The sequence below is a fragment of the Mastomys coucha genome, unplaced genomic scaffold (genome assembly GCF_008632895.1).
Source record: "Mastomys coucha isolate ucsf_1 unplaced genomic scaffold, UCSF_Mcou_1 pScaffold14, whole genome shotgun sequence".
In the NCBI taxonomy this organism is placed as follows: domain Eukaryota; kingdom Metazoa; phylum Chordata; class Mammalia; order Rodentia; family Muridae; genus Mastomys; species Mastomys coucha.
In genome coordinates, this window is record NW_022196896.1 from 71,016,587 (window position 1) to 71,037,702 (window position 21,116).

The following is a 21,116-nucleotide window of genomic DNA, read 5'->3' on the forward strand; positions in this document are numbered from 1 at the left end:
GCCTGCCTCTGCCTCCCAAGTGCTGGGATTAAAGGCGTGCGCCACCACCGCCCGGCAGAGTTCCATTTTTTAGAAGACAAAAAAAATCATCCAGTTGGTATATTAGGTTCAAGTACACAGTGTGACTGAAGTGGACGTTTAACAGTAATTAAGAAGATGAGGGGAAATATGTGGCAAGTGCAATGTGTGTAAAGAGATAGAAACACAGGCAGAGCCCTCAGCCAGACCCAAGAATCTACAGTGCTCAGTTTTGTGTGTTGACTTGATTGAATTGTGTAGCAAGCTATTTGGCCAAACCTTATTCTGGAGTTGTGCGTGAGGCCCACACTTGGCTAGTCAGCTTTCTGATACTGAGACAGAATAACCAAGAGGGTCAACTTAAAACGAGAAGAGGTTTATTTTGACTCATAGTTTCGAAGGATTCAGTCCATGATCACTTGGTTGTGTTGCTTGGGATCTGTGGTGAGACAGAGACCTATGGCAGATGCATATGAAAAAGAAGGGTGCTCACCTCATGATGGCCAGGAAGCAATGAGAAAAAAAGGAAGCTAGATTTGGAAAAAAGAGAGCATGACTTCAATGAGCCATTCATGGGCACTTGCCAACAGCCTAACTTTCTTCCATTAGGTCAAACTCCTAAAATGTCTGCCATTTTCCAAAAGTGCTTTCTGATGGGGACTTTTTTTTTTCAACACCCAAGCCAGTGGGGAAACATTTAATATTCAAACATAACAGCATTTGAATTTTCATGACCAATGAAGCAGTTTAGCTTTTATTTTATGAGTGTCCTTCAACCAGTTAGGGCCTGGCTAGAACAAAGCGGGACCTATCCAGAGGAGGAGAGAATTCTTGCTGCCTGACATTTCTAGGCTGGATCATTGTTTTTTACTTCTCATTAGCTGAAAGGAACTCAGCAGCTCCTGTGTCCTGAGCCTTCCCGCTCTTACCAACTCAACGCTCCCGTTCCCATTTCTCTGGTTCAAGGCTCCCTTTGGCTGTACGCTTATTGACTCACTTGCTGACCTTGGATTTGTCAGCTGCCATAATAGTGTAAGCCATTGCGTGTGCACGTGCACAGAGTAATCTCTTAGTATCACAGGGGGATTGGCTCCAGGAACCCCTTCAGGATAGCAAAATCTGCAGATAGTGGACTTTATATAAAATGGTATACAGTATTTGCAATAAAACCATGGGGGTGTCCTTGGATATACTTTAAGTCACCCCCAGATGGTTTATAATACTGAATACAACACAAATGTTTTACAATAGTGATACTCTAGATTGTTTAGTGGATAATGGCAAGGGACCAGAAATCTGTATATATTCACAAAAGAGACAGGGGAAGAGAGAGAGGAAGAGGGGGAAGGAGATCATCTGTTCTTCCATCCTTAGAACAACAACAATAGAAATAAGACACAAGAAAAACTCATCAGAAAAAAAGGCATCTTAAGAGTGGAGCAGAGCATCCATGATGGATAGAAGCCATATGTAGGTTCCCACAGACACTACAATAGTGTTATTGATAACATTATTACTTGTATACATGATCATAGAGTGCCTGTCCACTTTTGAGTACACACTGCACAATGGCAAATGCACAGAGCTGTTTGTTGCTCATAAGAACTACATACTAAGACCCCATTACTGAAGATATCTTATACATTGGTTGCAGGGCATAGAGAAGACAAGCTGGAACCAGAATGGAAGCTTCCAGTCTTCTGACTAGTTTACATAGTGGTAGATGGTGCTGCATAGGCTCCTGGGAGAGAATTGTCACAGAAGTCTTACTAGGCTATGGAGTCTGCATATTATGCTGCTGGTGTACCAGGTAAGAGGTGCCTGCTGGTGAAATGGCAACAAACTACTACTGGAGGTAACCAATTCTCCTTTTAAATTCTAGGCCCACTCCACAGGAGAGAATCCAGGTCTGGCTCTGTAAAGGTAATCTAAAGCCTGTGGCTGAGGAGATCATGGGCTCTAGTGGAAAAGCTATTGCCTTTGCTTTGCTAAATGGACATGATGTGCCCATCAAATGGCTACCTAAATAACTATATTTATACAAAGAGATTAGTGCTACCATCATCCTTAAGAGAAACTCCTTTCTGTAGAGGGCAGCAATAACTCATAGCTTGCTCATAGTCGAAGTACTGAGATTAAGGAATTGTTGGATATTCAGCCACAAATGGGACGTCTATATCACCCCTTCAAGGGCCCAGGAATATCATGGAAGATTGCGAGGAATGTAAGAGCCCAGGGAAGGGGAAAAGTAAAGCAGAATTCTATCTTCAGATTATGACATGGCTCTTACACTCTTGAATTCATAACAGTTGAGATATTGACAAAATCAATATAAGACTGGGCCTGTTTCCCTGGGTTCTTGAGCCCACCAATCCCTAGAACCTATAGGCAGATGATAATAGCTAGGCAGAAAAGGCTCAGGGGGAATACCTCTTCCCCAAGTATTTATAGACACTTAATGGTGGCTGGGCAAGGGGGAGAAATTTTCTTCAGTGTTGTATATATTAGCAAGGAACCTGTGATTCTGTAAATAATTTCTCAATTACAACACTGTAATCGACCCTAGTAAAATATATTGGAATGTCAATAGATGATAGATAGATAGATAGAGAGATAGAGAGATAGATAGATAGATAGATAGATAGATAGATAGATAGATAGATAGATAGATAGATAGGGAAGGAAGGAAGGAAAGAAGGAAGGAAGGAAGGAAGGAAGGAAGGAAGGAAGGAAGGAAGGAAGGAAGAAAGGAAGGAAGGGGATGAATATGGGGAAATCTGTGTATGAAAATGTCATAATGAAATCCATCATATGTACTCAACATGTACTAATAAAAAGTGAAGATAATGCCTGGCGGTAGTGCAATTTGGTAACACTTTTATATGGAATGAAGGTGATTCATGCCAGGCAGTGCATGCAACATACCCACCCTGACAGAATCAGAAGAACAGAAATTGCCTCTGTGGAAAAAAAAAATCACACCAGAATGTGTTAGTGAAATGAGTCAGCTGAAAAGATAGTTCTAAAAATAGAATACAAAGACAAAACAAAAGTAAACGAAGCAAAGTTCTTAAAATCACTGCCCTCTATCTACCTGAGTGCCTCCACAGCAGAATTGCCCTGACAGAACACACTTTAGGGTGACAGCACAGCCTAGGCTTTGCACTTGGCTGGACTAGCCAAGTCAAGGAACACATTTACAACTCAATATTGTATAACAGACTGGAATGCGGAATATAAAAAATGTGTGGAAACATACTCAGTTTCATATTGCCTTTCTCTCCTGCTTCCATCCAAAGTCTTTGGCATAATCTTCAAGGAGAAGTGTATTATTAATTTTATTGATCACACCTACACAGCAGGCTTTTCTGTCTCTATACATTAGGAAGGCAAGCATGCAGATCTGTAAAAGGCCACCAAAAAGGACCAGAATGTTCCATCATTCCCAGCGCATCACAACTCTGGTACAATAGTTATTTCAAGCCTAAGACATTTAAGAAGGAGTAAAATCAGAAACATTCTACCACTCCTCCTCATCTGTGTAAAAACAAGACATAAATTTCCCTTTGTGCCTCCTTCCTTCCCGTATCATGAAAACAACCCTCAGGGCACCTTGGAGGTCTGTACATCAAACTTCTCTTCCTTTAATTTTCCCTCCCACAGTTCACCATTTCTTTGTTTAAAAAAAAAAAAAAGAAAAAACCCATAAATTTGTTGTTGTTTTTAAAACAGGCTATAAATTCCAAAGTCTGGCCCCTTCTTTGTCTTTTCATTCTGCTGTGAACATTTCTGCAGAATAGAATAAATTCTCAGCAAATACAATTTTGATGTCTTTTCTCCTGGCAATCTGTTTCCTTAGTCTGACTTGTAGGCTTTACCTGCAAAACAGGGAGCTAGGAGAGAATGGTTCTTTTTTTTTTTTTTTCTCATACCTATAGTACAGCATTATGAGGCACACACAGTAATCAGTGGGAGGTCCAGGATGCACTGGCCAACTCTCCAAGAGCAGGACTGAGTGCTTGGATTCATTACCATTCTTTGAGACAAGCCACCTGATGGCCTTCATACTAGTCTGCCCCCAACCCCTACCCCAAGACTGGGTAACCTAAACACAGATTTGTTTTCTTATAGCCATAGAGACCAGAAGTCCAAGATCAAGATACCAGTAGACTTGTCTCTTCTGAAGGCCATAGACAAAAAAAATCCATCCCATGACTCAGCTAGCTCTTGGTGAGTTACTGGTGATTGTTGGCTTTCCTTGTCTTGTAGACTCATCACCTTGATCTTTGTCTTCCTGTTCACATACTACTCGACTTGTCCAAAATATTCCCCTTTATTAGGATGCTCCTCATACTGAAAAGGAATGCTTGTTAGTCACTGATTTTATTTGTAACCGTTCTGTTATCAAAATGAGGTTCCACCCTGAGTTATTAAAGGTGCCAGCTTTAGCACGAATTTGGGGGATGGGGGAATATTCAACCCCTTAGCCAGACTAAGGGAGAGGTGCAGATTAGAGTCAGACTCCATACAAATTCAGGCCTTCTGGGCACAAAGCTATCTGGTAGGAATAAAGTGACTATCTCTTCTATCTAGCATTACCAGCTTGACACTAGTCTGGGGAATAGCCAGTTCTTCAGAGGCAGGGCAGTTCTTCACAAAGCAGAGTCTTCATAGACTTGATTTGGTACTAATGAAAATGGCTGTACAGTAGCATCCCATTTTCTTGAACTAGGGTTTAAAGACCAGCAGTCCAGTCCCTAGTTATTGAATGGTAGGTGTTAAGATAGATAGGTGTTAAGATACAGTTGGGTTTCCCTAATCGTGGCTTCTTCATCTAAGGATCCAACTAACCATGCCTAAGAAATACTCCAATCAACCTAGAAAGCTCCAAAAAGCAACTCTTGAATTTGCTGCATAGAGATTATTGCACCACATTGCATGTAGGAAGTGATATATAGGCATTGTGCCAGGTATATCTGAGGTAGCATATATGAAGTCGTGCCTGGGTTAGGTGCAGACATGCACTCTCCCAATGAACCTGAAAGTCCATAGATTCTGGGGGTATGGAACTAACCTCCTGTAGATATATGCTCTACAGAAAGCCAAATGCCTAAGGGAAGAAAATAAACTCCACTCTCATTCAGGAGACAAATTTATCTGAAATTAACATCATTACACTGATGTCAGAACTGCCAAATTCAGTTGTATCAATGATGTTGAAAGCACAGTATATTCTGGGATCATAAAGCAGAATCCTTGTTGTCAGGGATTCCTTGTCCTAAAGTTTCATTTTCCTGGTTTATTTCTTTGATTTAACCAAAAATATGTCTTGATTGTCTTGATTCCCTCACTATGCTTACACTGGAATTAATATTGGTAGTATTCTTTTTTTTAAACTTCCATTAGCCTTTTGTTTCTCTTTGGGTCCTGTAGTTGTATGTGAGGGCAAAGCAACAGAGAGGTTGCCAGAGAGAAATTACAATGGAGGCCACTCTCCCAGATTCAGGCTGCAAGTTCCTCAACACCTTACTTGCTTGATAGTAACATGGGCATCAGAAAGCAGAAGTCACAGGGAAACTGCAGCTTGGCTTAGGATAGTTAGCTTGGAACGGTAACATGTTTGGCTAACGGTTAACATGTTAATGTTTTGGCTCTGAGTTTGTTCTGGCTCCCATCTGCTGTAGTGAGGATGACAGGGATTGCTTCCCCTATGAACTCTCATCACTTCCTGGCTTTTCCAAGTGTGTGGCGGACTGGGCTTAGAGGTCAATGTCTTATGGCCGAAACAGTAGAGGTCCGTGGGAAAAGACTTGATCTTTCTCAGATAAGATAAAACTATGGCGAGATGAAGGAGTTATGGAAAGGAGGGGTCACACAAAAGGCAAACATCTTCTTTCTGATTTATAATTTCCTTTGTTTTGATTTTTCTTTCGATTTCAGGATTATAGCTCTAAACAAGACATGATCTACAGAGCAAACTGCAAGCTACTTAGAATCACAAGGAGTACGAAAGCCAATTTTCTGGTTATTTTGTTTGTTCAAAAGAAGATATGAGTAGATAGTGTTCCAGATCCAAGACATCAAAGATAAATACTGCCTGCCGTTGGAAGTGCCACCACCTGACATGGCTCAAGTTGATCTCACTCTCTTTATTTAATTAATTAAGGAATCCATTGTCTATATCAGTATGCTGTGAATGAATCCATTGGGTTTCATACCAAAATCACCACAGAATTACTGGTTCTATGCTAGCATTTTAACTGTTAGACCACACCTATCAGCAGATTAGGAAGTCAGAGCAAATGCACCACAGAGCCCCCTGTGTAGAGACATTAAGTCGCTCATCTATTCCCCCACAACTCAAAGCACCTAGAAATCCAGCAGCATTCCCCTAGTAGCTGAGTGACTCTGGGAATAAGCAGGGTGTTTGCTTTGCTTTGAGCCTGATCCAGGCCCTGTGATCAAGGACCAGGTCTTTGGAGTAGGTCCTCTCTTCCCATCCCTGACATTGGCCCCAGGGTATTGAGAATATTCTAGATTTTGCAGCATGCCTGAGGCCACCTCCCATCTGGGGACACGTTCAGATTTGAGGAACAGCCAAAAGCAGAGAGACCACCAAAGGCACCATCACGAAGTACCATCACGAAGACAGGTCACCTTCCGTTACTGGGAAACCACTTGGCATCAAAAACTTATTTCATAAGCCCTACCATCGATAGCTTACAAGTACAATTGTCTGTGCTGTAGATAAATGTAGATAGAAGGACAGGGAGGAAGACTTGCTGGAAACGTTGACTCTGACTTTGGCACCAGAATAAAACACACCCCCTTCTCCTGTGTATGCATGGAGGCCTGTGCCTGCCACAGTGCATATGTGGAGGTCAGAAGACAACTTGTAGGGTTCAGTTCTCTCCTCGTGGGTCCTTGGTGGCATGTGTGTGGACCTACTGAGCTGTCCTGCCCACCACACAAGACTTTTTACTCCTAACAATATTTCAGTATTTTTAACTAATATGTGAACAATTCTTTATTGTTGTTGTCGTTACTGTTATTATTGTTGTTGTTATTATTGTGGCTGTTGCTCTAGCGACTGAGCAAGTTACCCTATTTTTACTGGAGGAAGGATACTTATCTTTACATCTTTCTTTCTGGCTCAAAGATTCTGCTTCCTGTGCAGCAGGCTAATGGCTGCACACTTTGTGGTCTCCAGCTCTGCCTCCACTGGATGCTGAGTTCGATCATTTGCATTAGTCAAAGCTGCCTGGGCTCTTTTACAAGCAGATTCTGTTCCCACAAAGAAGAGGAAGAAAGGACTTTTCCAGATCTCTAGAAAGGCAATGTGCTTTCTGTCTTAGCCGCTTACCGTCCTTGTTAGCCTACCTAGACAAATAAATCAGTAGTCATTGTTGAAGTCTAAAACCAACTGCAACCATATTACTACCTTAATCAAGCTCCATAATGGGAGCCAAGAGGAACCAAAATGGGAATGAAAAACACATGACAGAGATGAAAACGGCATGTCTACTCAAGTACCTTTGCACTCTGCTCTGTCTAGACAAGCTTCAGAGGGCTGCTGAGGCTGCTCCACACCAGCACCCCGGTGCCTGCCTTCTCTCCCTCATTCATTCGCAGTCAAGAAAGCGGCCAGTGATGGGAAAGCCTGATTTCTCCATCAACCTTCTGCCCCAGGACAGGAAAAGGCCGGATGCAGGAGCAGTCTCACAGATCCTCCAACAAATCAGAGTTAAGGTCTGGCCTTGAGTTGGGGTATTTTCTACTCGTAATGTGGCCCGCAGCAGGTTAGGACAGAATGCACACAGGCAACTACTCTGCACACCCCACCTCCAGCCTATGCCTGCGCTGCCCACAGAGAGACCACAGAGGCTTCACAGAGACCACAGAGGCTGCAGTCGCAGTCATCACAGGAGCTAGTTAAGCTTCTCATAGAGCTCCACGCCCATGGTTCTGTGGTTACCATGGTTACCTTCCAGAAAGGAGTCCAGGTTTTCAGTATTGATTTCTTTTTTTTTTTTCCAAAAAGACATATATTGATAAAACTGATGTCTTAGTTGGGGTTTCCATTGCTGTGAAGAGACACCAGGACCAAGGCAACTCTTATTTATTTATTTATTTATTTATTTATTTATTTATTCAGAGAGGCAACTTTTTTTTTTTTGGTTTTCATTAAACATTTTTTATTAGACATTTTCTTTATTTACATGTCATATGATTTCTCCTTTCCCAGTTTCCCCTCCAAAAAACAAACAAACAAAAACAACAAGAACAAATCCCTATTGCCTCCCCCTCCCCATGCTTGCCACTCCTCCCTTTCCCACTTATTGGCCCTGGCATTCCCCTACACTGGGGCACAGAACCTTCACTGGGCCAAGGGCCTCTCCTCCCATTGATGATTGACTTTGCAATCCTCTACTATACACATGCTGCCAAAACAATCAGTCCCACCATGTATAATCCTTGGTTGGTGGTTTAATCCCTGGGAGCTCTGAGGGTGCTAGTTAGTTCATATTGTTTGTCCTAAGGGGCTGCAAACCCTTCAGCTCTTTGGGTCCTTTCTCTAACTCCTTCATTGGGGACTGTGTACTCAGTTCAATGGATGGCTGTGAGCCTCTACTTCTGTATTAGTCAGGTACTGTCAGAGCCTCTCAGGAGATAGCTATATTAGGCTGGCTTGTCCTTCCTTCAGTCTTTGCTCCATAGTTAGTTAGAGGCAAGTCTTCTAAAGGACAACATTTAACTGGGGCTGCTTTACAGGTTCTGAGGCTCAGTCCATTGTGATCATGCAGTGGGGAGCCTGGCTGCGTCCAGGCAAGCATGCTGCTGGAGAAGGTGAGAGTTCTACGCCTTCATCGAAAGGAAGCCAGGAGCAGACTGTTTCCAGGCAGCTAGAGGAAGGTTACACAGCCACCCACTTGCTCCAACAAGGCCACACATCCAAATAGTGTCACTCCCTAGGCCAAGCACATTTAACCCACTACAACCGAACAATTGGAAAGCCACTTCGTTAGTTCTCTCAACCCTTGCCATCCATAGAGGGAGGATTTTTGAGAGAATGCATACTATTAGATAAGGCGCTCTAACCATCCAGACAAATGCAGCAAGCAAGCAAGCAATACAGTCTAAGGCCAGAGATCAGGAACTCTGCACAACCGCACCCAAAGGACAGTTCATAGCTACCCGTGCCTTCCACAGACACGGCACTGGAATAATGCTATAATACACTACTGTGAAAGAATTCTTAATCTTCCTTCTCAAGGTGAGGTCTCTTTCCGATTTTCTATTTTTTTCGAATGTATTTCATTTTGCTATTTGGAATACATTGGGTTGTATCCACGGAATCGATATGCTAATACCATGACTCCTAATGTGCCAGGAAACTGTAAAAGTTCAAACATTTTGTGAAAACTCAAGTAAAGAAGGAGTGTTTATGAACCTTTGGAGAGGACAGCAGAGATAAAGGCCCTCTAACTCAGGGCAATGTCATAAAAGAGCAAGTGAACAGGGCCAGGTCAAAGCACGTACTTCTTTAACCTTAGGTGATGTGGCTGCCTACGTGTGTAGGCTAGAAGGGTCAACCTATTGCTTCTTACCGTAGCTCTCTACAGTATATTACTCTACTGAGTAGGATAGGCAACTGCAACAGCGTGGCAGGCTTCAAGCATATACAAATACCGAACAGGTACAGTAAAAGTCTTTAGTGTGAGCCATTTTGTTTGTTTGTCTGTTTTACTTCCACCACGATCCTATGGTAGTGTCACTATACTGCTCTGATCTAAATGCCACTCTGAAGCACATTTAAATAACTCTCAAGGGAGCCTCAGCTTGGGAATACATTTTGTAAATGCTGTGGCCATCCTTTGTAGGGAAAGATGAGAAATATACATCTATATACATACATACATCTCCTTATCATAAACACATAGCCCATGACCTCTCTTTTCTAACACTGCAATATAAACATCAAGCAAGGAGTGGACATAGAGCAACCAACTGGGTGCAACCCCCCATTCCCAACATTCATGATTATACCTTGTCATCCAAGAGTTTGCTGAGAGTCCCCTGGTCCCTTCTGCCCAGAGGACGCTTGCAGCCATGGAGACTTTGTATATTTTTGTGTGGGGAGAGTCCTGTGCTTCTTATGTGAGGTCTAGAAAGGAATTATCTGACAGGTTTGCGAGCCAAGGGGTTGGTGAATGTTGACACTCAGGAAAATGATGGTTCAAAATGAATACCTCAGAAGCAAAGTTCCTCCCTGATCCGACCTCTTGATCTCCTGACCTCCTGACACTCCTCCCTCTAAGCAAGACATAAAACCCAGATTTTTTTTTTCCATAGGCAGGCCATGGAAGTCTGAACAATCGGCCCTATTTCCCTCCAGTCAGTCATGAAATATAAAATGTGTCTTCTAGCTTTTCTGTTTATAGGAATTAGATTTGAATTACTCTGTGTGTGTGTGTGTGTGTGTGTGTGTGTGTGTGTGTGTGTGTGCGCGTGTGATACAGTCATTTGTGTACCATGGTACATGTGTGGAGCACAAAGGACAACCTCTGGTTGGGCCTTCATCTTGTTTGAGATGAAGTTGAGGTCTGGGTTCTGGCCTTCATCTTGTTTGAGACAGGGTTTCTTTGTTGTTTGCCATCGCGTACACTAAGGTTGCTAATCTGAAAGCACACAGGGAGTCTCACATTTCCACCTTCCATCTCTCATCACAGAGTCAGTTTGAATGCCTGCCATGCCTAGGTCTTTGTGGTTTCTGAAGATTCAAGAACATAGGCTCTTATGTGTGTGAGGCAAAGGCTTTCCCCACGGAGCTTCTCCCCAAGACCTCCCCTGCCTGTTCATTTAAGAGTCAGCCACAAAGAGATTCTCTAATCTATCTTGTCTGGGAGTAGATTACAGACTTCTAGTTCAGAAGGGTCCTGCCTCACACCTGGGAGGAAAGAATGCTGCACAGCAGGCCACAAACAATGGGAATCAGCCCTGTGGGTTTCCCACTTGTCTGTTTCCACTGGGTCATCACTTTTTCCCAGTCACATTTCTAAACACCAGCTCTTGCCTTACTGAACCCAAGCATGAACATGGATTGTTCTTCCTAGACCTGTGCTCTTTAATCTGAAGAATCTCATTGTCAGACACCCCCTCCCCTCACCACCTCACCCCACCTCCGAAAATCCCAGACAAATAGCTAACTGAAGTGCCTATTAGCATACCAAAGTGCATGTTGGCAGCACCAGGCTCACTCAGGGGTTTCTGTCTACTTTTCTCAAACCTGTCCCCCTATCCTAAACCTTTCCAGCCCAGAGACTGGGCTTTCCTTCCCTCCCCTCCCCTCCCCTCCCTTCCTTTCCCTTCTCCTTCTCTTCCTTTCCCTTCTCTTCCCTCCCCTTCCCCCAGCTTCTCTTTCCTATATAAAACTGCCATTTCAGCTCAGTACTTCCTTGGTCTTCCATTCTTGGCTTCCAATCTCTCTTGCTCCTCTCTCTTCTCTTCCTTTCTAATCTATCTTGCCCTATATCCCTCCTCTTACGGCCTAGTTCAGTCTACTGGTCATGTATAGTCTGCTACTCTCGCTCCCTCTCTCTCTGGTCATACTCTCCTTCATATCTACAATAAAAACCATCTCCTCAACTATACTTTGGAGGGCTCATGTTCTCATTTTCATTCATTTAAGTCATGTAAAACTACACTCAGATAAATGCCTTATGTATCGTTCCTGTTAACCTGACAATTACTAGTTTATCCAAGATTTGGCTTTCAGAGGAAAAGTCAAATGCCATACTGTGAATATCACTGTTCCGCCAACTGATGCCTCTGACCCCTGGTCTCCCCTTATGTTTATCGTGTTTTGGACCTAAATAGGCTTGAGTCTTTGCTTTCCCCCCCCTCTCTCTCCCTCTCTCCCTTCTTCCCTCCCTCCTTCCCTAACCCTCCCTCCCTCCAGGAGGGCATCTCCTTTGTTAACCTTGGAAGATTATGGGCTCTTTCCATTCTTCCAGGATTGAAAGCTCCATAGTTCCCTGCAGCTTGATTTTTGAACCAGTCACCACCTGCTCTAGATAGGGCCATACTCAACTGCTGCAGACACATGGCTGTATCCACCCTTCCCTTTGTCCTTATTCATCATTTTGTTCTGCCCTGCCTGCTAGTTTGGTCTTGGAGCTTCTGCCTTTCTACTCTGGCCAACCTTTTCTTCATGGCTATCTGGGCCTGGCGTGCCCTGGAGAACACTGATCTAGGTCAACCTTTCTGTTGGCTCCTCTCAGGTGTTAAGAGGTTCACCTCACCTGATCTTCTTGGCACTGGGTTCCAATCAGAGTCTACCTCCTGCTCCCTGCATTCTGTGAAAGCACCTGGTTTCTGATGAATGGGAGCTTAGCCCGTTTCAAACAGGGCTTTCATTTCTCCCCAAGACTGACACTTATCACATGTCTGTGGTCTCAATCATATGTTTGGGGATGCAGTGAGACTGATGATTTTAAAACACCTCGGTGAGATACGTCCATTTTTAAAGTTCACTGTGAATCTGTGGCATCCTGCATCGCAAATAGGCAGGGTAGAAGAATGAAGTGCCCTGTGCAGAATCTCATTGTAAGCCTGGACCAGAATCCAGTGCTTCCTACTTCTCTTATAACTACTCAGTGTGATAGGTGTAAGCCACTGTTCTGTCCCAGAGCCATTTCCCTAAGATGCACACATTTTGTTGCACTCCTAAGGGTCCTTACCATGTGAAAGATGGACACAAGAAGACAATGTAAAGGAAGAATTTGATAGGGAGGCAAAAGCAACAAGCCCTAAACACAGACAGCCTTCAGAAGCTGATTTGTACTCTGTTCTCACACCTAGATTTTAATTTTAGCCCAGGGAGACACACTACAGGTGTCTCATCTTCACAACTATAAAACAAAGACTTAGATTTAAGGCAGCATACTCATGCTGATGAGCCGAAACAGCATGGAGGTAATATAGTCACTGCTGTGTGCCAGTTGACTGGATTTCACTGCATTTTCTCACGTGAATTACAATAGTACCTGTTGTGAGACCATTATTTACATGACATTTACATTTATTTACATATCTGCATACTCAATAGTTATTGAAAAGTCACCTACAGATAGATATGGGAGAACATGAACATGTATAATTTCCATATAAATGCTACACCACTTTACTTGAGGGACTTGGACATCTGTAGATTTTAGAATCTAAGGTGTCCTGGACCTAATTCTCTATGTGTACTGAGGGATAGCTGAATATATGCCACATTCATGCATGTATATATACATATAGTATTTCCAGGTGTTTAACATAATGCTTTGACTATATATATATATATATATATATATATATATAGAGAGAGAGAGAGAGAGAGAGAATATACATATGTATATATAAAAAGAATATATAGAGAAAACATATATATATATTTATATGGAAACTATGAATGTTCATGTTCTCCCATTTCCATCGGTAGGTGACTTTTCAATAACTATTGAGCATGCAATACATAGAATATATATAGTTGAGAGAGAGAAATACATCAGAGAAGGCACTAGAAAGTATTTTAGATGGGGTAAGAGGTGGGTCTCAGATGTGGTTTAATGAGAAGAGAGGAAGATGTGTTATTCTCAGGTAAGTACATGAGTGCCAGAGGCTTCAGCAAGTGTGAAAATAATTGGCCCAGTTGGGGGAAGGTCAATGTGACTGGAGATGGCTAAGTGGAGGGATAATATGCAGATGGAAACAGATTTTTTTTTTGACCCTTGGATCATGTAGGAGTCTGTAGGCTGTGGTTAGATACTGGATGTATTGATTCGGGAAGGCTTTCTTGGGTTTGAGGAGGGGACGGTTGTGTTCCAGTCCAAGTGACAAATAGGTTTGTAAAGGAAGCTAGAGGTCAGGCTGAGTATATGCTGGCCTGCATGGCTGTCTGGCTGCTCCTGCCTGGAGCAGGAATCAGGCCCTGCCCAGTGGATCAGCAGCCAGACAAGAGGATCTACTGCTCTTGCTAGATAGACAGTAGGCCTACTGCCTATGGATTCGTCCACCCAGGCCTCATCATGGGAATGAGGCTGACCTTGGCAATGTGAATTCCCAAGCCTTGGACTTATTGAGAACCCTGTTTTAATCATCATGCCCCTTCTTAACCCTTCCCTACATCTCGCAGAGGTTTTCCATCTGGAAGTGTGTTTGACACAATGGTGTGGAGATTGGGACAATGGTTTCTCCTCTAGGATGCTTGCCAATGGTGGTTAATTTGAGTGCCAACGAATTTGCGCCTGCAAAGGAAAAGGCACCTAAAATGAAGTTGTCTGTGTATGTATCAAATCTCTTAGCTTTGTCAGTTGTCATAGTTGTATTGTTCTTTAGCTGATTGCCCTGTGTCTTCTGACTCTAGGATTGGAAGTGACTAACACTTGATCATCAGCCCTCATTCAAGTAATTAAAAACCGGCTTTGAAATAAGAACTATGCCGTCTTACCTGCTTGTTTTGTTTCTTAAGGGGGACAGAAACATGTCTCCTAAAATTAATTAAAAGACTCTGGCTAAAAGTTTAGGTGATTGTTCAGAAAGGAAGCTCACAGACTTTGGAATTTATTCAGCAACACTCCCCCAACCCAATACACTGACACCACACTGTGGAGAATTCTAAGTCAGACAATCTACTAAAAGGCACCAAATCATCAAATATTAGTATTCAGTACCCAATAAAAGAGCATTTAAAACTTTTCTGTAAGCGCAATGTTCTTTTTACTGTGTATAAAAGGGTCCTGGAATGAACATCAAGCCTATTGCCAGCCACCATTACAAAAGAGGAGACTGCAGCAGCTAAGAGAACACTTCTCGCTCTTCCTTTGGTTTTCAACACTCGTAGAACTCTTAAGCAGGTATTGACCACAAAGTTAGAACTCTTAAGCAGGTATTGACCACAAAGTTTCGTTCCACAAACATTTCCTAGGCTGTTGGGTGAGTCACTGTGCCAGCTCTGAATCTGACTGAGAAAGGTAAATACAGGTTTCCCTAGCGCCAGGGGGTGCTGGGGCCCACGAAGAAGCCATGGAGAGGAGGTTGCCATTCCCACTTTCTGTTTAGACTCTTAACTCTCCCTGCTTTCCCACACACTGCTTCCATGCCTCCTGCATCCACTAGGGTCAAACAGGGCTCCTCAGGGAGCCACCACATGGAGCACAAGCACATCTGTGTGTTGAATTCACAATGGTGTTGTCTGGGCCAGTACACACCTCAGCGCCCACGGCTCTTCTCCCTCACGTTCAAACTGAATAATAAAACACAAATAATGCGTGTGCGCATGAGAACATGTGAGATTCTGTGTGGATGCTGCAGGCAGGAAAATGCATTTACCGACCAAAAGTTCTTCCAGCCACACCAGCCACCGAGATTGCAGGGCTGCCCAGAACCGCCTGCATTGTCAGTCATCAACGGCATAGCTAATGCAGGGCTTCAAGTAAAACGTGCGATTTAAATCAATCCCAATGCAGGTTCTTTTCTAAACTCTTTTTTTTCCTCTTTCTATTTTTATTTTGGGGAACCAAGACACTTCTTTATTTCCTTTAAAAAAAATATGGAGTGTAGGAAAGGTCTCAGTCAGAACAAAAAGAAGCAAGCCAGCCCTTCTCCCTAAGTCAGTGGGCTTCAAACACACACTTAGAGAATTTCCTGGGCCTTTGAGAAATCGCTTTTGTTTCCAGCTTTGCATATTGTCCTCACTTTTGCCCACTGCCATGTTCACAGATGTAAGTAATCCACCTTAGCATCCTACAGGCTGAGGAAGACGTGAGGAGCAAGCAGTGTCCCCGTTGGTCTCGGCTTCATTTCCTGCCTGGACTTTTCCTTTCTGATAACTGTAAGCTGTAAGCAGAAATAAACCCTGACCTCCCTGTGGTGGTGGTCACCTCAGCGTCAGAAGCCAAACTTATACAGGTGTATTAATATTATTGGGCTGTATGGTTTTCTTTTGGTTTGACTTTGAGTATTATTTTTAAATTGTAACAAAAACCCCATGCTGAAATGATTTTCATTCCTCTTCTATTTGAAATGCGTCTTTTAAATGCAAATGAAGCACTAAATTGCAAAACCCTCTTTGAAGTTAAAAATTAGATGAAAAAAGATTAAATAGCAGAGCCCTTATTCGATTTCTAGCACCAAAAAAATTTAAACTATATATCTTTACTAATTTTCACTTTTAAATTCCCCATTTACGAAGGACATCTGTTACATATTAGGCTGCCCATGGTTCTATTTGTTCCTTTCTAGTTTTCACTCACAGTTTAACATGATGGGGAGGAAGCGATGAGCTGCTGATTAATAAGTGGTAATAAAAACATCAGCAAAATAAATTTGTGAGGCTGGCTAGATGGCTTAGCAAGGAAGTATGCTTGCTTGTGTGGCCTGACAATGTGAGTCCAATCCTGGAGTCCATGTACAAGTGGAAAGAGAGGACAGAGTCCAAGTCATTGCCTCCTGCTTTCCACAGGTATGCTGTGGCCGGTGGGCACATACGTACATATGACGATGATAATTTTTAAAATATAGTTTCTGTTTGTTTGTAGGATGGAGGGGAGGATATGCTAATAAAGGCACAGGATGGGAGAGTTGCTCATGACTCAAGAAGTTGTATCAAGAGCACAGAAATCACCAGACCCACTACACTGAGAAGCCGGGTAAGACAGTCTAATAAAATGTCTGTCCAAATCTCCAGGTACACATTCGACTCCCCCATGTGTGCAACTATTACAGTGTTTTAACAAAAGAACTAAGAAGAATCGTACTGTCAGATAGAAATAGTCAGTTTTCAAAACACTGGATTTTGAGTAGATGGTAAAAATATGTGGACCATAAATTAGACAAAAATAGGTTACCATATAACCTGATTATATTTATAGTTAGTGTATGTTTTTATAATTTTAAAATAAAACCAAATCCTTTAAAATTATGACTAATATTTTAAGATGAATCAAAACTACTTAATTGTGGAAGGAAGATACAATTCTAGGGGCTGGGGTTCTCTTTTTCTCCTTTAAAACTGTGTTTATATTAACCTTGTTTATACTACTCTTTGCAAGAATATCTAGAATCAAGAGGCAGTAATGCGACTGGGGCGATGGTTCAGTGGGTACAGTACTTGTTGTAGAAGCATGAGGACCAGAATTCAGATCCCCAGCATCAGAGTAAATGCCAGGTAGATGTAGCAAACAGCCTACAATCCCAGTTCTGATGAGGGGGGACCACAGGGTGCTTGGAGCAAGATGGCTAGATTAGCTGGATTGGTGAACTCTTCATTCAAGTGCAGAGTGATCATTGAAGTAACCTGATGTCAGCCTCTGGCCTCCATAAACATATGTGCATGCTTGGACCTCTCCCACATGCACTTCACACATGAATGCACATACATGTACATGCAATCACATTGCACTCACACACAAGCCAAAGGTAAATTAGATCAGGAGACAAGATAACCATTAAAGTGAAAAAGCAGTTATCCTCATTAGAACCACACATAATTTCCTATATTTTCCCTTTCTGCTTCTCTGTATTTTCTGTGACAAATAAACATTATTTGTACAGTTAAGAAAAATGAAAGGCTGGAAATCAGTCTGGTGGTTCCTTAGAAAATTGGACATAGTACTACCTGATGACCCAGCTATACCACTCCTGGACATATACCTAGAAGATGCTCCAACATCTAATAAGAACACATGTTCCATTATGTTCATAGCAGCCATACTTATAATACCCAGAAGCTGAAAACCCAGATGAACCCAGATGTCCCTCAACAGAGGAATGGATACAGAAAATGTGGTACATTTACACAATGGAGTACTACTCAGCTATTAAAAACAATGACTTCATGAAACTTGCAGGCAAATGGATGGAACTTGAAAATATCATCGTGAGTGAGGTAACCCATTCACAAAAGAAGACACATGGTATGCACACTCACTGATTAGCGGATATTAGCCCCAAATCTCAGAATACCCAAGATACAATTCACAGACCATATGAAGCTCAAGAAGAAGGAAGACTAAAGTGTGGATGCTTCAGTGCTTCTTAGAGGGGGAACAAAATATTCACAGGAGGAAATATGGAGACAAAGTGTGGAGCAGAGATTGAAGGAAAGGCATTCAGAGACTGCCCCACCTGGGGATCCATCCCATATACAGTCGCCAAACCCAGATGCTCTTGTGGATGCTGGGAAGTGCTTGCTGACTGGAGCCTGATATGACTGTCTCCTGAGAGGCTCTGTCAGAGCCTGACAAATATAGTGGTGGATGCTTGCAGTCATCCATTGGACTGAGCACAAGATCCCTGATGGAGGAGTTGGAGAAGGGACTGAAGGAGTTGAGGGGGTTTGCAGCCCCATGGGAGAAGCAACAGTGTCAACCTGTCAGATCCCCCAGAGCTCCCGGGGACTAAACCACCAACCAAAGAGTACACATGGCTCCATGTGGCAGAGGATGGCCTTGTTGGATATCAGTGGGAGGAGCAGCCCTTGATCCTGTGGGCGTTCGATGCCCCAGTGTAGGGGAATGCCAGGGCAGGAAGGCGGGAGTGTGTGGATGGGTGGGGGAGCACCCTCATAGAGGTGGGGCTGGGGTGGGGAGTGGGATGGGGGGTTTATGGAGGGGAGACCGGGAGAGGTGACAACATTTGAAATGTAAATAAAGAAAATATCCAATAAAAGAAAAAAAAGAAAAAAGAAACACCGAAGGGAACTATAAACACTAAGAATATAGCTTTATCTCCTATTTTGGTGTGAAAAAGACTTAAACTCAGCACCAGGGTCACTTTATGCCAAGTACTAAGTATTTTGAGATGAAGAGAAAGGTGTCTACCTTCTGGGCTTGGGAATTGAGGAAATGTATAGAGTGTTCTAGAATCTTGGAGGGAAAGTTTTGGAAGCACTAAGTAGAATGATAAAATGTACAAGTTCAAAACTTGCTTAACAACAGGTTTGATCTGGACAGTCCGAGGACCCTACTTTGGGAGAATGCATAGCTCTTAGTAGACGTTCTATATTATATTTTCTTAAGGCTAGGGAGGGCATGCCTAACTTGATAATAGAAAGTTTGCCCAGCATACACAAGACCCTGGATTCGATCCCTAGCTTTGCCATTCTTGGAAAACATTTATTTCATTATTGATTTTGTGTGTGTGTGTGTGTGTGTGTGTGATTATGTATCTCTTTCTGTGTGTACACACCCGTGTACATGTTGATCTACAGAGGCCAGAAGAGGGTGTTAGGTCCCTAAAGGTGGATTATAGATAGTTGTGAGATGACCTCTGAGATCAAGTTAAGAACAGCCAGCACAGGCCGGGCGGTGGTGGCGCACACCTTTAATCCCAGCACTTGGGAGGCAGAGGCAGGCGGATTTCTGAGTTCGAGGCCAGCCTGGTCTACAGAGTGAGTTCCAGGACAGCCAGGGCTACACAGAGAAACCCTGTCTCGAAAAACAAACAAACAAACAAAAAGAACAGCCAGCACTCTTTACCACTAGGCCATTTCTCCAGTCTCCTAGTCTCTTTTAATATTAGAAAAAGTTCCTAAAATGTAATGATTTGAACTGATTAGTCCTCTGCTCAATGAAAACCAAAGGTTTTTGTAGAATAGGGTGAATCCCACTCTGTACCTGGCTCAATCACAGTCCAACTGATTATCAGCCTAATAATAACACAGAATCCAATTTACATTCTCTGAGAAACAAGAAAACAACAACAAAAAAATCTGTAAACTGTACCTGTGAGATAAGATTATATGAGCCTAAAGTTTGGGTTTTATGTTTCCGCTTCAGAATTATAAACAAACAAACAAACAAACCTGGGTTGAGAATTTTTTTTTTTAAATTATGATTAAATTCATCACATAGAGTCTGGCAAGAGATCCTTATATATACTATATAGTTGCCATATGTGTCATTTGATCAATATTGAGAATATTATGCAATCTGCCAGAGCATTATTCAGTCCAGTCCAGCTTAGCTGCAAGAAATAGTAAAATAAGCACATATTTCCTTTAAAGTACACAATAGCTCTGGACTTTCAAACTATCAGCCCTAGCATGGAAGTCATCTTGTATAAACATGCTTTCCCAGAGTAATCGGACACATCAGTAATTGGCTTTTCCACCCAGGCCTTCCGAAAATACTGGGATGGGGAGGGAAGGGGGGGCTCGAGTACATTGCTGCTTGACCCTATCTTGTGTTTATGTTAGAATTTTTCTGCTTCCTTTGCTTTCTCTTTAAAAGCTCTTCTGGTTTTTAGTTCTGGTTCCCACCCAGAGAGGTCAAGGTGAGGAGGCACCCAGGCTGTTCTCAGCATCCAAGTGGCTGTTTGGGGAGCTGGGTTCCTGAGGTCCTAGCGCCTGCCTGGGTCTAGGACACTCCCTTTGTACTGAGCATAAAGCCATCTATGGATGGCCTGAATGTGCATTGGAATTGACTGGTGTGAAGAGACAAAGAAACAAAGAAACAAAAACAAAACAAACAAAGTAAATGAGATCCTTACCTATGGTGTGAGAGGTCAGAGCCCTTTCTTCTGACCAGTAACCAGACCACTGGGGATGAGGACCAGCGCTGTGCAGATAGGCCAGCGCTGTGCAGGCAGGCCCTGTGCCTCATTGGATTGCTTTAATGTTGTGGGCTTTTGTCAGCAGAGTTATAAATAAGGCATGTCCACTGGCCCAGCCCAGTAGATAAGAGCCCAATGCTGACTCCTGCAAGCCTTTTTTGGTCTCCAAATGCAGAGAGTCTCAGTCTCCAGTTGGGTAGGGACTGCTGTGCACATCCTCATTTGACCCACCTGTCCCAAGGACAACCACCCCGGGACTCACATGTATTCTGGTAATATAAGAGTAACTGGAAGAGGGAAGCTGCTTGTTCAGGACCTCTCAATGTGTAGCCCAGGGCTGTATGCCTCCCTGGAGGCTGCAGGGAGCTGGCACAAGATTGGGAGTCATTTTTCTGGGGATACATGAGCACCTCCAAGGGCTCAGAAGGGAAAGCCTGATGTCTGGCACTCCCTGTTGGAAACAGTTTATTGACCTTCCTTCCCCAGCTTACATGGAC

The 21,116-nt window shown here is 43.0% G+C and overlaps 1 protein-coding gene across 1 annotated transcript in view; it reads right to left on the reverse strand.

The window, feature by feature from the left end:
- The window catches only part of Fhl2 (four and a half LIM domains 2), a 75,256-nt gene extending 54,591 nt beyond the window's left edge, over nt 1–20,665 (reverse strand). Inside the window, exon 1 of the mRNA XM_031367355.1 lies at nt 20,557–20,665. The gene's annotated coding sequence lies outside the window, so the exon portion shown is untranslated. The remainder of the gene's footprint in view (nt 1–20,556) is intronic.
- Nucleotides 20,666–21,116: the final 451 nt, after the last annotated feature.